General features: G+C 32.1%; 1 pseudogene; it reads right to left on the reverse strand.

Annotated features, from left to right (window-relative positions):
• Nucleotides 1-2,750: 2,750 nt before the first annotated feature.
• Nucleotides 2,751-3,553, reverse strand: LOC129081046 (F-actin-capping protein subunit alpha-1-like; annotated as a pseudogene).
• Nucleotides 3,554-5,456: the final 1,903 nt, after the last annotated feature.

Consider the following 5,456-nt stretch of genomic DNA (forward strand, 5'->3'; position numbering starts at 1 on the left):
AGAGATTTCAATTCTATCCCAGTTTTTACCATTGCAAACTTTTTGGTCTCAGAGAATTAATTAAACTTTTTCAAACATAAATTAACTCATTCTAAAAGGAGAAAGTTAGTTCAGACAATTTTTAAGATTTTATATTGCTCAGAAAATTTATACTTGTATCATCTGGGCTCACCATTTTTAGTTTAAGAGTTTCCTCACTATTGAAAGCTGATGTTCAAAACTTAGATTACTGTAATTATTAAGACAAAATAGACAGACTAGTTTTTTTTTTAATTGGAGTTAAGTTGAAAACAAATTATCCACAGTTTGAAATTTAATTTTTTTCAACCACTAAAATTTATTATCCTCTCTTTTAAAACGTGGTATGTCCTAGTATGTATTCTAAATCAAACAAAATTCCTACTATGTATTTTGTAAGAATGTGTACATTTCTTGTTCATCTCCAGTTTTTATTGGTTAGTATATATGCATAGACATGTACATATGCTTACATATAATTCCTACTATGTATTTTGTAAGAATGTGTACATTTCTTGTTCATCTCCAGTTTTTATTGGTTAGTATATATGCATAGACATGTACATATGCTTACATAATACATGCAGTATCACATATAAATATGCATAAATATCATGCATTCACTATCATGTGAATTTCTATTTCACATGATATATTTCTATTATATATAGAAAATATTTTATAATTCAAGATGCTTTAAAAAGTGTATTGAAAACTCTATTTTATCAAGGATTTATCAAGCTTTGGTATTTCATTTGGAGCAGGTATTACTGGGGAAAGTATATTTTTCTATTCCCTACGGATGTTGATCTCATATGAGATATATTAGTAGTTCAACATATAGAGCTGGAATGTTAAGCTATAGATTGTTTGTATAATTTGTTTTGTTTATATAATTTGAATCACCTAATATATCAGGGATTTTGTCATTTATTTTTTGTTTACAATTCCATAGAAATATCTCTTTGGATATAGTCACTACCTGAAACTTGTATATCTCCTGTCAACTATTGTTTTTATAACCAAAAAGGTATATTTCTGTTGGACTACCTGATACAGAAGATAGTGTGGCATGAATGGATAGTCAAATAATACAAATATATTTTATTTGAAATAAAAATGCTCACTAAGCTCAATAGATCACTTGGAAACCAACTCTTGCTTGGCTGTTACTTAGCAAAAACAAAGCTGAAGAATAGACACCCTTCTTTTTTGATATGGACATGGAGAGGTAGGAAGACTCTGTTTTTTTAAAAACTGACCATCTCATAAAACCTGGCCATAGAAGTGTGAACGATGTAAATGAATCCACCATTTTAGTTGTCATATCACATCTACGTCACCTGTGTATTATGAGATCACACATGCACCTACTAATATACCTGGAGATGGTGGCTACATCACAGTTACATTTAAGTTCTTGGCAGGCAGGACTGAGAGAAAGTAATTTGGAACAAGTTTTACATCCTATTTAGAATAAATCACTAGCATTCCCTTAAATAACAAGTTACAATAGAAAGATACTGCCTGGAAGTTATCATTTTCACTTTGGTTCATTTTAAGGCTTTGTTTGGGATTTACATAGTTGATTGAGTCATTTGCTTATTGTACAATCTTGCCACAATGTATTTAAGCATAAAATACCTATTATTTCTTCATCTGCATCTCTAAAGAATGATACTCTAGTATATCCCACATATGTCAGCAGTTCTTGAATATTAAAAAATAATAGTGGGCCCTGGCTGGTGTGGCTCAGTGGATTGAGTGCTGGCCTGTGAACCAAAGGGTTGCCGGTTCGATTCCCAGTCAGGGCATATGCCTGAGTTGCAAGCCAGGCCCACATTGGGGGACATGTAAGAGGTAACCACACATCGATGTTTCTCCCCCTCTTTTTCCCACTTCCTTCCCCTCTGTCTAAAAATAAATAAAATCTTTAAAAAATTTAAAAAATAATAACAATGGGTAAAACTCTGCTAATAATGTAAATGTCTGCAACTACAATGATACTGGATGACAAGGAGATAATGAAAGAAGGGAATAAAGCAGACACACTCATGAAGGGAACATGGTTAAAGATTTTGGATTTAAAAAAATTTCCCCAAAGAAGCTGGCGAAAATGGAATTTCCAGAAAACTTTTTTTTTCCATCAACAGAAGGACTTGAAAAGCCCCAATCCAAACTTTTGAAAACTACAGTTATGCAATGTTATAAATGATGATCAAAATCATTAGAGTGAGAAGGGTGAATGCGTCTTCCATTTGGCTACATTTGGTCGCACAGCCTCTTACTGTTGGTGGATCAGTATAAACCATGGAAATACCAGGAGTGTTTTGAAGTACAGGGGTAGAAAAGCACTGAACATATTACCTGTCTATATCAGTAACGCGGTTTTGTAGACAGGAACATTTTCTAAACAGTAAAATGACTTCAGGATAGCGTTCTCTGTCTTTGTCTCTCTCTCTCTCTCTCTCTCTCTCTCTCATTAAATGTGGCAGAATTAAAAAACAACAGACAAGTAGATATATTGAGAACAGAAAATTACAAGGCAGAAAACACAAAAGTATCAAAGCAATTACATAGGTTTAACAGTATTCTAAAGGCTAGAAAACTTGTTAATTCTGAAAGACCTAGAAAAATGTTACTCTTGTTTATAAATCACTTATTTATCATATCGCCACATCTTGAAAACATTCTTTTCATGTACTGAAGAATCCACATACTGAATTCAGCCTTTAAGCATTCTGCATTTCTTAGCCAGTCTTATAGCTGAGTACCTTGTTCTGGTCGATTTGGATGTGAGTAACTGGAAGCTGCTGGCACAAGGCATTGAATGTGGTTTCTGACATTGTTTGATAGTTTCCACTAATTGCTGTCTGATACTCATTTTCTGCATGCTCTATGACTTTAATAAACTCCTCAGTAGTTTGGACTTCATTAAAAACAGTTATCGAAACCTGAACATCTTTATGACTAACCAATTGAGCATTGCCATCTTCGTAATAGTGTACCTGAGTCTTAAAGCCCTCCAACCACCTGGGCTGTAGGTGGTATGGTGGCGAATTTCCATTCTTACTTCCAACAACCATCCCAGAAGGATTTTGGGTAAAACTGTAGTTTTCAAACTATGCAATAATGTTCTGTTGCCCATCTATAGTTTTAGCATAAACAGTACAGAAGCTGTTGGGATAATGATTTTTCACACAGGCCCTTAAAATGCTGTCACAAGATTCTCTCCAAGACTCAGACCTCCATCTACTTTCTCTGACTGGGAGTCACTTCCTTCTTTCTATGAGAAATGAAATGTAAAGAAAATCTTGCTTCTTGGATCTAAAAATTTGCTATTTTGTAGGTCACCATGTTCTGTCATTGGGGCCTGATCTTTAAATCCTATTTCCCCAAGAGTGAACTGATCCATGTTAAATGGGACAAATGCGTGTGCTGCCCCTTTCCTGAGGAGACTGTCATTCTTAAGTGGTAGCTGTACATTGTTGAATACTTTATTAAATTCCCATGAGAGCACATGAATAATGAACATATGAGCTTCTTGGTTAGAATACACATACTCAAATATAGTATATGAGCAGCAAGCATCATAACCCTGTAATCCATAGATTGTAATAACATGTTTAGAGTAGTAAAACTTTTGGAATTTGTAACTAAACAATAGCAACTGTATGTTGAAGAGAATTTGCAAAAACAAGAAACAGCTGTCATTGTCACAGATATGTTTTGCTGTATAATAACATTATGAAGGGGAAAGATATTTTCTATAAGCTAGAAAAACAACTTTTCTTACCTAGGCTTGGTTATTCAACCTCTAGATAATTGGGAATTTTTCTTTTATCATTTATTTGACTGCCTGGAGATTTTGTATTATTATACTAATATGATTTTTAAATTGATACCTTACAATTAACCCTGAACATTTAGGCTTGTCCTTGAATTGACACCAAGCACTTCTCTTGCAAGATAAATACACAGAATGGACCTCCAAAACAAAGCCATCTCATCTAAACAATATTTATTGATATAATGTCATTCATCAATAAGATTGTATAAATGAGACAGTATATACGATTGCCTCAATGTGAAATATGTTGCCATTTAGATAAAATGGAGCATAACACAACTCTTAAATCAATTGAACCACATAAAGCTTGCTTTTAATATCAACTTCTTTGCTGACTCATAAGTCTTCCTCACAACCTGCCTTATTAGCTTCGGAAGCAAGGCCATTATCTTCATCTGGATGAACAAATAAAGAAAAGCATGTTACTATTACTTTCACTCTTTGTTCATTTTACTGGTGATTTCAAGAGTTTTTTTTATCAAATAAGTAGATGGTCCTTACCAACAAATACTATCTATGCAACTTCCTATTTACAATTGTGATAGCATATACTGTGACAATTGGAATATTTGGCACAAATAGCAGAGTTCTGCAATGTGCTCCTTTTCAAAAGACTATTATAGTCATTTATTTAACACCAAAGTATTCTTGATTTCAAATGTGATTCATGCAATAACTCTCAATGTGAATGAGTTGTCTCTCTCAGTGCTTGTAACATCTCAGATGTCATCTTGTTGACACTCTTCATGTTTTTCAGATAATACATTTTATTTTCAGTGTAATTCATGGGATTTCTGTATATTGGTTTATATATTTATTTCAGGGGTCTAAATAAAAACGGGTAAATAAAATTATACACCATATTTTGCAGTGTATAATGCACTCCCATGTTTTTGGCTTAAACTTTCAGGAAAAACATCTTGTTTTAACTTTTAATACAATTTTTTATTTATTTATATTTACATAGTTGGTTTTTGTATTATAAAGGAATGTTAACATTCATCTTTGAACATATTGTGGTATTAGAAATTTTGTGTAACAAATAATTACAAAACACAAGAACAGATAGAAGATATTTCAAGTTCTACCCATGTATAATGTGCATCCTTATTATTCCCTCCAAAATTTAGGCAAAAAAAAGTGTACATTATACATGGCAGAACATGGGATTAGGAAGCAAGGAGCATTATAATGTTTTGAATAGGATGGCGATGTTGAAAATGTATGCCTGTAGATAAACACTGTACCATTCTACTTGGATATATCCAAAGGACAAAAATAAAAAAGAATCTTAAATTGAATTATTAATCTTATATTTAAAGGCAATATTATACTATTATTTGAAAGTATTATGTGATTATATAATTAAAAGTATTATTTGAAAGTATATTATAAAATAAAACAAATAAGTTATTATGTTCAAGTCATTAGAAATCAAGATTTTCAGTGCAAAAGAGATTAAAAATCTAAGAAGTTAAAACACAATAACCTCAAATATGAATTGTTATAGCAACATGAACATATGAATAATTATCTCTTCTTTTAAAAAATTAAGTATTTCTATCCACTGAGAAAATTTAGGATATAT

The sequence above is a fragment of the Pteronotus mesoamericanus genome, unplaced genomic scaffold, assembly GCF_021234165.1.
Source record: "Pteronotus mesoamericanus isolate MK-2021 breed Mesoamerican mustached bat unplaced genomic scaffold, CSHL_Meso_final contig_94, whole genome shotgun sequence".
NCBI classification, from domain to species: domain Eukaryota; kingdom Metazoa; phylum Chordata; class Mammalia; order Chiroptera; family Mormoopidae; genus Pteronotus; species Pteronotus mesoamericanus.